Here is a 12314-nt window from a genome sequence, read left to right as displayed (position 1 = left end):
TGGGTGCTGTGCTACCACCTGAGGCTATGGGGACTCCCAAGCAAAGGTCCAGCAGCGCCAGGTGGCTCTAGGGCCCTGGAGGCAGGACAGAAGGTGCTGGCCAAGGCAGAGGCCAGTAAACGCTGGTGCACTGGGAGGGCGACCATTCTGACTGAGCCCCAGGGGCGGGGCAGACCTGGCTTCCCTTTGGAGTGTTCCTGTCCTTTCCCTCATCAGACACGGTGGCTTGTCAACCACAGAGAACAGAATTAAAATCCTGCAAAGACATGTCTTTCCAGGTGACGGATCCTTTGATTTTTGCTTTAAATTATAGATTTAAGCAACTTTGTCAACTATGTTACTAAAGTTGAATTTCTAGAAAGGAATCTAAAGCGTCAAAGACAAAGCACAAACAGGGAAATACATTTGTATCATATGATCGATATATGATCATATATCATGCAGATATAACATACAAATTCTTACAAATCAGTAGAAACTTCTTCCTTATGAGGTTGGGGAAGTAGGAACCCTTGTATAATGCTGGTGCACGTGGCCAGAGTGTTTCTGAAAGGCCCTTTGTCAAAATGTATTAAATACCTTTAAAATATGCACAGAGCTTTATCTTTTGTCTCTTTCTACATGGTTCTGTTTCTTACAGATTTTTCTCCCTGTTTTTTTTTCTGGTCACGAACAGCAAATTTTCCTTCTGCGGGTCCAGTAGTATAATATATTTGTTATAACTTTTGTTATATTTATAATGCAGTTTGTATTGAAATGCTGTTACAGATCATTTCTATCCTGTCCGTAGTCCATGTTAGTAATGTTTCTAAGAGTGCTTTAATAAAAGCGGGGATGGGGTTGAGGAGAAGGGAGAAGTATGGGCTTCGGTGATGGTCAAGGGTGCCAATCCCAGCAGTGTACCTTATTTCCTGTGTGGTTTCAGTTGGGTTGCCTAACCTCTCTGAGCCTCAGTGTCTGCATCTTTCACATGGGGTCCTGCTCACCAAGGGGCACTGTTGTGAGGATCAAATGCAGGAATAAGGGTAAAGCCCCTAGGCACTGTTTCTGCATGTGGGGAATGCTTGATGAATGGAGCGATCATTACCAGGTGGACAGGGTTCATGTGACTAGCACTTAATCACTTGGTCCCAGGGAGCTTCGGTTGTTCCTCAGGTCCAGTCCCCTGCATCTTGGCAGGACTGTATTCCAGGCATCCTCAAGAGACTGCAATCCACTCCCATCTCAGAGAGCTCAGGGGAAGGGGAGCCCAGACTCCTGCTTACTAAGGCATTCCAGTGTTGCGCGCTCAGAGCCAGGAAGTCCTCCTGAGTGTCTACACTTAATCCCCATGGCCAGATTTGAAGCTTCTCTTTTTTCTTGCTGTTCCCTTAGGGAAAAAAGACTGAATTTTGCTTATGTAAGGTGTCTGACTTCCGTGGCAAGCAGCTCTGTCTTGCAATCTCTGTATGAAATCCCCTTATAGGAAGGTTCAGGAAGTGGGAGGGGCCATGGAGAGAGCTGTAATATCCTGGGACTTGTCCCTGAACAGCCCTTGGAAAGGAACCACATTGCTGTACATGCCCATGTCCTCCCTTGGGACTCGTGTAATCTCCTGCATGCACCGTATTTCCACATGGCTGTCTCAAAGGAATATAAGACTCACTCTGGGGCTTCCCTGGTGGCGCAGTGGTTGAGAGTCCGCCTGCCGATGCAGGGGACATGGGTTCATGCCCCGGTCCGGGAAGATCCCATATGCTGCGGAGCGGCTGGGCCCGTGAGCCATGGCCGCTGAGCCTGCGCGTCCGGAGCCTGTGCTCCGCAACGGGAGAGGCCACAACAGTGAGACGCCCGCGTACCGCAAAAAAAAAAAAAAAAAAAAAGACTCACTCTGACCCTTCTACAGCAGCACACCCACTCCTCCAGGCTCCCTCATCTCAGGGGATGTGTCTGCCCATCCACTCACACAGCTGGACACCTAGGAGGCACTCCTGACAGGTCCTCTCTCTAACCCCCCGGCGGGGATCCAGCCCTATGTCTTGTTAGTTTTATGTTCTGTAGCTCTTGAATCCCTCTTTTTCTGTCCACCCTCGCTGTTGCCACTCTAGTCCATCTGCCTTTGTCTCTCACCTGGACAGCTGCAGCAGCACCCTAGCTGCCCTCCCACTCATACCTGGCCCTCCTGAGTCCTTTCTCCACTCAGCACCCAGAGCCATCTCTGCAAAACACCCTTGCCCTCACCTGCTTAAGCCCTCCAATGGTGTCCCATTGTCCTCTGTATAAAGACAAAATTCCTTTGGGTGCCCTGTGAACCCTTGTCTGTTGTCGTGCGCCCCTTGCTCTCTGCCCCTCATCTACTTTGGCCACCTCTCCCAGTTCCTCAAACATACCACGTTCCCTCCTACCCCAGGACCCTGACACATGTTCTGGCCTCTTCCCGGACCACTTTCTGCCCTACCCATGTTTGCCTGGTTAACTGTCACTTATCCCTTAGGTGTCCACTTAACAGTTACTTCCAGCAAAGCCTTCCCTGACCCTCAGCCCAGCTCAGGTGCCTTTATTAAAAGCTCTCCTAGACCAGAGTTCCTTGCCTATAGAGTCCCTAGCTGAGTTTACAGTTAGGCATTCATGAGCATGGCTATTTGGCATCTATCTTGACATGCCACTGCATTATAAGCTCCAGGAGTGCAGGATTCTTGTTGGTTTAGTTCCCTGTTTCATCCTGTGCCCATAGCATCATGCCTGGCTCTCGGTAGGGACTCCATCCACCCCTGTGGGATGAGTGTTTATCTCTGAGGGTCAGCAAGGACCAGAGCTTTCCCAGCCTGCCATTTCGGGATTGTCTTAGAGCCCAGGCCTACTTTCCTTGGCATCCTTTCTGTGGTCGTGCTCCCTTTACTACCCAGATCATTTTTGTGGACAGGTTCGGTGTTTAGACCAGACAGGAGTTGTTCATCAGGTGCTTTACGCAGGATTGTTGTCAAGTCCTGACCTATGAGGACCTTTGTGCTTCTGAATTGCCTGGTGTACTCAGAGTCTTTGTGGATGGGATTATACCCAAATGCTAGTAGAAGGGCTCTCGCTGTTTATAAGAATCCTGGGGTGGAAAAAACCCAATCCTTCGGTAAAGCAAATAATTACCAGCTAATTGGTCCCTTTCGTGACTGCAGCTTGCTGTATGTACCGAGAGCTTTATTAGCTACCTACTAGAGAAATGAGTGGCGTTAGCTGGCCAAAAGGTCTTTGTGGGAGTAGGGCCCAAGGACCCTGGTGGTAATGGTGTCTTCTCAGTTAGCTGGCTCTACCTCCAAGTCTCAGAAGTGATGTCAAAGGTATTCAGTGATTCCCACAAATAAATTTTCACTGTGTACAAACTCCCCAGTGAGTTGAAGAGCTAATTCTCTTTCTGCATCCGCCCCAGTCTCCCATCTCAGATGCATAACACCCTCTGGCAGCTCCAGTGTCTCAGTATTGGTGGGTAAAAAATGCCAACCTGACAGGCAGGTGGTCTGGTGGGCAGGTTGGCCTGGGTTTTGTCCTGGTTTGTCACTGGCTGTCTCTGTAAGCTGCAGCGTCCCTTCATCTGTTTGACCTCAGTCTCCACCTGCCTGATGCATTACTTACATGTGTTGTGCTCACTCTGAGAAAATGGGTTAGAGGTGCTTCAAAAAGTCTACTTTATTCAAATCCAGGGAACTCTGAGGATTGAAATAGACCAGCTGGCAAATTCTAGTTTTCCAGTATGAAGGTTTTTTAATGCTTGATCTTCTATTCTCATGCATGACCTTCTTGCATGAGTTCGTCTACTTCCCTGTGCCTCAATATCCCCATCTGTGAAACAAGATGGGTTGATTCTGGGTTGGCAGACAAGAGAACTAAATGCTGTCCCCCTCTGTCCTCCCACAGTTAAGGCAGACATCACTAATGAAGTCCGAGAACGCAGTGCATCTGAGCAGAGCGCCACAGCCAGCCAGCCAGGGCTACTGTATCCAGGCTGACATCGCCAGCGAAGCTGTTTGCCAGTCGTGGAGAGCAAATCCTTAAAAATCAACCGTGAGGTGCCTAAGGGAGAATCAAGACCCAGGGAGGTTGACTTGCCCAAGACTTGGGAGGTAAGTGCATCTGTGAACTTACAGCCAGCTTTGGGATGGTGTTTTCGGTGGGTTCTTATGTTTGGAACATACTGAACAGGTCTGACTCAGGGCCAAAATGGGCCCTTTGTGTGTTTCAAAGGCATCACTTTTTTCTTCTGCCCGCCTCGCAGGAGGCCCTTGACTTTGTCCTCTCTCAGAGGTCTCTGTGTGTGTGTTCCTTTGTCTGGCTGCCTCCCCTCTCGGGTGACCATGGCAGACCCCAACAAGGATTCTGCTAGTCCCTGTGGAAGCAGATCCCTTCCTGAGGCCTGGGACTGAGCACGCTGCTTGGGACAGGTATTTGGGGCCAGGAGCCCCAGGAGGTGCCATCCTTTCTTTAGAAGCAAGTTCATTTCCCATCTCGTTGCCCAGAGGTGCCCCAGGCAGAGGAGTGAGGACAGAGAGTTATTCTGTGGGGAGGGGAGGGGCCTGGGGAGTCTGTGCTGCACCGGGAAGCTTAGGTGAGTGGCTCAGAGCTCTCCCGCCCTCTCTCCCGGCTCCTTCCAGTGTTGGGTCCCGTGCAGGCATGTGGCCGGGGAAGGAAGGGGTGCCAAATGGAGCCTGAGCTGAATTCAGGCGTGGGGTGGTGAGTGGGCAGTGCGATGTTTGGCATGGGCTCCCGAGGGCAGCAGGCCCGGTTGAGACACCATCTCTGTATCGTGGGTGGGGTGGGGACTGGGCTTAGGGGCAGAGGCCTGCTTGCTGGGGGCCCACCTCCCCATTCAGAACAGGGCTGGGGGAGGTACCAGGGGAGAGGCGAAGGTCCTCTCTGGTCTCTGGACCTCTCTCACCCCCTTCTCTAATTTTATTCTTTCCATTTTGCTTAAGAAATTGATGTAATGAAGACGTGATGTGGCCCAGTAGGCCAGACCCCAAGTGTGACCTCCAAACCCCAGATCCAGATAACCCTCCCCCACTGCTCAGGCATGTCCCAAGGGCCAGGTACCCCTGCTTGTGAATTCTGGGCGTCTCACACAGGCACTTTCCTCTGACCTGGTTATGCCGTTTAACAAATTCATTTGGGGGCAAGCTCGGAGATGAGGTTCAGAGGAGAGAAAGAATTGTCTTTCATTCTTAACTGTCCCTGGGACGCCTTGAGCAGGCTTGGAGGATTCTCACTAATCTAATCCCTGTCAGAAAAGGAACGATAAAACAATTCAGGCTTTAGAAGCCAAATCCCCTTCTTTCACTCACACTACGTCTCTCTCTCCAGTACCATTTCCCCTCCTCTGTGATGAAGCCGAGGTTCAGCTTCTCTGTAAGGGTTTCAGTGGATAAGGATTTCATATTTCACTCTTCCATTTTTCATATTTAAATTTGCTTTACTCTCCGGTTTGACTTTCCACTGACCCTTGAAGAATTGGCGTATTTTAAGGAGGGGGAAGAGATCTCATTATAGGAAATGAGAAAAATGGGGCAGAGTTTTAAAACTTTTAATGACTAAAACACAGTGTTCCAAGTCGGTTTTGCACTGGGGTTGAAGTCACCATTTGGTTACAAGTCTTTAGGTCTAAACGGGGTTGATGACATCTGTTTAATTTTAGATGTCTGGAATACATTCTGAAAATAATGAAATCCAAATGTATGACCAAATTAGAGAACAATTTTATCTGCGACAAAGAAGTTTTTAAAACAAGAGCAAACATTTCGACCAAACAAGACTTTAAAAGACCTATCAGACCTTTGGTCATCTTGCCTCGACTTTTCCCAGTGGGTCTCCATGGTTGAGAGAACTTTGTGTGTGAACCAGACGTTATTATGTAATTTTATACCCATTTTCCTGTCCTTTCTCTGGGTGTGCGCTCTGCTCTGTGCTGTCAGCCATGGAGAGACCATATTTAGGGAAGAGAGGACCCTTTACAGCTAAGCTTCATTGATGAAGCAAAGGGCACTTGTCGCAAATACTTGGGGGGCCACTTGTCAGCTGATATGTAATAAGCTGAATAGCTTGGGCAGGGCCCCAGGGAAAAACTACAAAGTGCAAAGGCCTTGCTGATGTGGCAGGGGGCTACCCCGGGCATCGGGAGAGAGAAGGAGTATTTCTGACTCTCACATGCCTGGTGTGACCGGGGCAAGTCCCTGATCCTTTCTGGACCTGGCTTTTTCCATTTGTATGAGGAGCTCAGGGATTCTGGGAGGCTTGTCGGGGTTGGCCTCTCTCCAGGAAGGTTGTGTTGTGGTGAGGGTCCCCTACGACTGGGATGCGCACTGAACAATTCCTCCCACCCTCCCTAAAAGCCCAGCATCTAGTATGATGTGGAGATTCTACCTGTGTGGGTTTCTTTATTGTCCTCTTCCCCGGGAGTCCTATGAGAGTGGTGTTGGCTGACCAACATTCTATGTGCACTCCATGCTGCCAGGGGATCCAACGTCTGGCCATCTCCTCCATCCTTGGTGAGGCTTTCAGTTAAAGACAGGAAGTAAATTATGGTCAGAGTTTTGCCTGATATCTTAAAACATTTGGTTACTTGGCAAGGTAATCCTGCCCTTCCTGGGTGTTTGCACCTTCCAAATATTTGTAGACTCTTACCTCCATGCCTTGTCCCACCCCTCCAATGTCAGCTCAGGTCTCTCCCTGAGAACCAGCCCCTTCTCTGTTGAGTTCCCTCCAGTCCCCTTGCCCAAGACCGTCTGGCCAGGTCAGCTTCCTGAACCATGGGCCATGTACCATGGTCTGTGCATTTCCCACATGGGTTAGGCTTGTCTACTGGACATCTCAGAGATGGAAGAAGGTTTCCCAAGGGCTTGCCCTTGATCAGTGACCACAGGCATACCTGGAAATGGGGGTTATCTGCCTGTGCTGCCCAGGCTAAAGTGCCTGACGTAAAGGTTGGGCTTGGTGAGGCTTCCGAGCTAGACTGGCCTCCGCAGAAATGAACAGGTTGAGGTGCTGGCTGCTGTGGATAGGAGATAGATGGATGGATAATGCTGAGGTGAGCCCAGGCCCGCCCAGAACTCTGGGGTCTGTACATTTTGTCCATTGGCCACTTCCTTGCACTATCTGGCCCATTCTCAGGACTTCGTTTTGCGGTTGATGCCCCAACTATTTCGGAGGCATCATTAGCTGTGCTCTTGGCGGAGGTGGAGGATGATCTGATGGTGGTGATATTTGGCAGGTATATTTGGGTACATTGGTGGGGATTCCAGAGGCTCCATTGTCCAGGAACATGGACTCTGTTACCTCAAAGACGATGGGCTGAGGTCAACAAGATGAGAGGCATAGGAGTGGGGGACAGAGTGACACCTCCAACAGCAGGTAGTTGGTGAGGAGCTGTGGGTCTCTAGGGACCTGGAGTGGGAGTTTGGTTTAGGTGTGGGAGGTGGTGGGTGGAGAGCACAGAGCACTGGCGTGGGAGGCGACATGGCCCCCACCTCTGATGCTCCATGTGACCTTGGGACAGCCAGAAACCTTGCTGGGCCTCGGTTCAAAATCTGTGAGATGTGAAGGCTGGTACCAACCTGATTGGCTTATGGTGAAGCCCACATCATAAAATGGAATTGAAAACAATTGTAAAGATGGCACTTTTTAGAGTCTAGACAAGAATGAGGAATTGGAATTTTTGTTGGTACTAGTAGAGATACAAAAGGAGCATTGATGATAATAAGTCCATCCCCCCCCCCCTTTTTTTTAAGCCACTCAGGACAGAGGGGTTGAAAGAACAAGGAAACAGGAGTCAGGCTATTGGATTTCCAGGTTTCTTGTCCCTCACTCTCTGTATGGCCCCGGGGCCGAGTTCTACATGTCTTTTGGTATTAGTGTCCCTATGTGCATAGAGGGGCCAGTAGTCCTCACTCTCTTTTCCTCCCTGGGCTGCTTAGAGGCTGGGGTGTGGGCAGGGTGCTGGCGATGTGAGCAAGTGCTTTTGCGGCCTGGAGACACCATGGGTTGGGCTGGTGTTGATGGCGTAGGTTGCTGGGAAGGGCATTCAGGCCAGGATGTCTTGGTGCAACTCCGAGGACCAACGCATACCCTATGGATTAGCCTGAGCTGGACGTTTCCCTGTGGCCCAGGTAACGAGGCTGCAGAGCTCGGTCCCTACATTTTTGTCTGGCAGTGAGGGGCTGAGTGGACCATAAGTTTGTCAGTGTGGCCATCATTAGAACTCAGACTTTGCAGGTGTTAAGTGTGGCTTAATGTTTTAACAATGGCACAATAAATTTGCAGCATCAGGGCTGTGTCTAGCTACATGGTAGACTGAAGGTATAAGGAGACATAGTCACATTCTGCCAGATACATATCAGAAGGGAACTCTGGGCACCAGGCTTGGTGCTGGGGTTTTACAACTTTTTAATTTTGTAATAGCTTTCGTTTTAATAGAGCAGTTTTAGGTTCACAGCAAAATTGAGGGGGAGGTAAAGAGAGTTTCCATTTACTCCCCCGACCAGAGTAGCACATTTGTTATCATTGATTAACCTATGTTGACACATCATGATCACCCAGAGTCTGTAGTTTACGTCAGGGTCCACTCTTATTGCTGTACATTGTATGGGTTTGGATAAATGTTTAATGATATGTATCTACCATTATAGTATCAGACAGAGTCGTTTCACTGCCTTAGAGATCCTCTGTGCTCCACCTATTCATCCCTCCCTTCCCCCACCCCCTGGCAACCATTGATCTTTTCACTGTCTTCAGAGAGGTGAAGAGACCTGCTCAGGTCCCTTGGCCATAAGTGGGGAGCCAGGATTTGAGCCCTGGCTGTCTTCCTGCAGAGCTGGTGCTCCAGAGCACAGGGCTGCCTCCTTGGCATTTCATCCTAAGGCCAGGGTAGGCGTGGCCCAGGGCAGCCTGGGCAGTGGGGAGGTGGGAGTGGTGGCTGAGGCTCAGGGGGGTAAAGACAGCCACTGTGATTCCCACTCCCCTTCACCCCCACCCCTAACCTCTGACATAATCAGGACACTGATCTTCAACATGTGGACAGTGGGCCTTGTGGGAAAGGCCAGGGTGTTGGGGGAAGTTGGGTGGGCAATAGGAGGAGGGCTGAAGAGATGGGAGGACAGTCACTCACGTCATGGTGACTGAGCATCAAGGCTGAGCCAGGTGCTGTGCTGGATGCTGGGGGCACAGCAGAAAGCATGACAGATGAGGTCCCTGCCTCCTGGGGCTCCCACTCTGGTGAGAGACACAGGTAGCACACATATATTAATGAACAAGGAATTGTCGGGGGTGACAAGTATACTGTAAAGCATTAAAAATGGGTGATGTGATGGACAACTCTTTTAAACTGGGTGGTCAGGGACGGCTTCCCCACGGAGGTGACAGTTTGGCTGAGATCTGCCTGACAAGGGATCAACTGTGAGAAAATCAGGGGAAAGCATTACAGGCAGATGAAACTGCAAGTGCAAAGGCCCTGGGGTTGAACAAGACTGGTGTGTTGAAGATGCAGAATGGACAGTACAGCTCGATGTAGGAATCCAGAAGGGAGTGCTAAAGGATGATATGGGTGAGATAGAGTTCAGATCCTATGCAGCTGTATGGGGCAATGTCTAGGAGTTTGGATGCGATTCCAAGTACAGTGGGAAGCTGGAGTGGTGGTGGTGGTGATGACTTGATTGGATTTGTGTTTTAAAAAGATCCCTTTGACCACTGAATGGACAGTGGATTGTAGGGAGCAAAGGTGAAGACGGGAGGTCAGTTAGGCTAGTGCAGGAGTCCAGGTGCAAAATGGTGATGGTGTAGGCTGGCGGGGCACGGTGAGGGTGGAGAGACGTGGGTGGCTCCAGGTATGTGCTGGGGGTATAGTCAAGAGGATTTTCTGATGGATTGGCACTCCATCCACAGTGTTGCTCAAGCCGAAAGTTACGCCTAACTTCCCTCTTTGCCTCAGCCCCACAGCCGTTTGCTGAGGTGGGGGAGGAGCCGAGGAAGAACAGGTTTGGGGGAGTGGGAATCAGGAGTGCAGTTGGAGACCCGTTAAGTATGAGAGGCCTCTTAGACATACAAGTGGTGACATCGAGTTTGCCGTCAGGCGTGTGGCGCTGAGAGGAGGGGCGGGGCTGGACATAGACACTTTTGCATCATGGGTGTGGAATTTAGTGCCACAGGACTGGATGAGCTGGTGGGTGGAGAGAGAGAAGAGAAGAGGGCTCAGAGACTACGGACAGGGCAGTCGTAGATGCGGGAGGCACCAGCTAGGGCGATGGGGAAGGTACAGCCAGACGGGTGGGAGGGAAAGGCTGCTGAGGGTGGCCTTTGACCACCCAAGCTGTTGGTGACCTGGTGAGAGCCAGTCCACTGGGGAGCTGTGGGAGGAGACAGCTCTATCCGATTCCCCCACAGCTCTCGAGGTGTTTTGCCAAAATGGGCAGCAGTGAAACGGGGTGGCACCTTGAGAGGGATGTGGGGGTCAAGGCAGGGTTTTCTGAGACATAGGAAAAAATAGAGCACATTTGTATGCTGATGTGAATGATGCATGAGGAAGCAGAAGTTTAATGATCCCAAGAGAGGGGCCATTGGCAGGAGCAATGTCTTTTTTTTTTTTTTTTTTTACATCTTTATTGGAGTATAATTGCTTTACAATGGTGTGTTAGTTTCTGCTTTATAACAAAGTGAATCAGTTATACATATACATATGTTCCCATATCTCTTCCCTCTTGCATCTCCCTCCCTCCCACCCTCCCTATCCCACCCCTCTAGGTGGTCACAAAGCACGGAGCTCATCTCCCTGTGCTATGCGGCTGCTTCCCACTAGCTCTCTATTTTACGTTTGGTAGTGTATATATGTCCATGCCACTCTCTCTCTTTGTCACAGCTTCCCCTTCCCCATATCCTCAAGCAATGTCTTTGGGAGGGTTCAGGAGGTGCGACTTGGTGTTGAAGGCAGGAGCTGGCCTTGAATAGGAGCAGGGATGCTTTCTTCGTGCCCGGTCACTGGAGGGAAGGCAAGGAGTGTGGATTTGGTGGAAGGATCCCTATGGTTCTGTGACCCCTAGATGTCTGTCCCCAGACCAGACCTCTCTCCCGATCCTTCTGCCTAATCTGACTCCTAAGGTCTCCAGCCACGTGCCTCTGAGTATACTCGTCCTTTCTTACCTTTACACCCTAGTTTATCCACTTCCACTGTCTTCTGTGCTTCAGCCCATTCTTCCCCAGCCTACCTCTTAGCCCCTTCCTCCAGGGAGTCTTCCCAGGTTACCTCAGCTGCTGGGGCCCTGATGATCCAGAACCTAGACAGACCCCTGGTTACTAGGCCTCCAGGACCAGTGGGAGGGATGCTGCCCTGTCACATCTCTTGGGCCATTGTCCTTAAGTCCTCTGTGGCTAGGGAGCACGCCGTTACTTTGTGGAGTGAGAGAGGAGAAATTGAGGGCTTGGGTCCTGAGGTCTCACTGACCTGGGTTCAATTCAGAGGTCCTTATTGGTTCCGTGACCTTTGGCAACTTTTTTTTTAGCCTCTCTGAGCCTTGGTTTCCTCATCTGTAAAGTAAGGTTAATAACAGGACTTATCTCACTGGCATTTGGTGAGGGTTAAATGAGATAATGCACATAAAACTGTGCCTGGCATGTTACCGGCACTCAATTAATATCAGCATGATCATCGTCATTAATATATTCTTTTTTCCCTACCATTTCTTCAGTGGGACCTTAGGGAAGTCACCTGACCTTTCCATGCTTCAGTTTCCTTATCTGAAAACCAGGGATCATAGCGGCACCCTCCTGAGAGGGCTGCTGTGTTTAATGAGGTGAAGTGTACAAAGAGTTGAATACAAGAGTTGGCACGTAGTAGGTGTTTAAGAAGAGGGACTTGCTGCTGGTGATGATGCTGGCAATGATGATGATGATGATCACTGTGCCTTCCTGTTTCCCGGGACTGTGCAGCTGGTTGCCTGGGGAGGGGGGTGGGTCCCTCCAGCTCTGCCAGGCATTGGCAAAGGTGCCCCCCACCTCACCCTGCTCCTCCCAGGCTCAGCTCTTCACGTGTTCCTTCTTACACTTTCCCACGAACCCATTCATCTCTGGCTGTAAGGTTACAAGGCTTTGAAAATGGATTTTAAAAACGATACTCTTCTGTCCCTTTACATTTCATGTTAAATCCCCCTCGTGCCTTAATGAAGCTCAGGCTATTTTGGGCCTCTTGGAGAAGTGAGGCTGACAGTGCCTTTTGAGTTTGTATAAAAACATAGGAATGCACATGGACCCAAATATATATCTGTATAATTAAGAATAAAAATCATAATCCCCTAAGCGGACTGTGCTAGTGA

Source organism: Mesoplodon mirus (genome assembly GCF_964341445.2).
Source record: "Mesoplodon mirus genome assembly, chromosome: 5".
Classification (NCBI taxonomy): Eukaryota; Metazoa; Chordata; class Mammalia; order Artiodactyla; family Ziphiidae; genus Mesoplodon; species Mesoplodon mirus.
The sequence above is the reverse complement of the archived record's forward strand: the minus strand, read 5'-3'. Positions refer to the sequence as shown.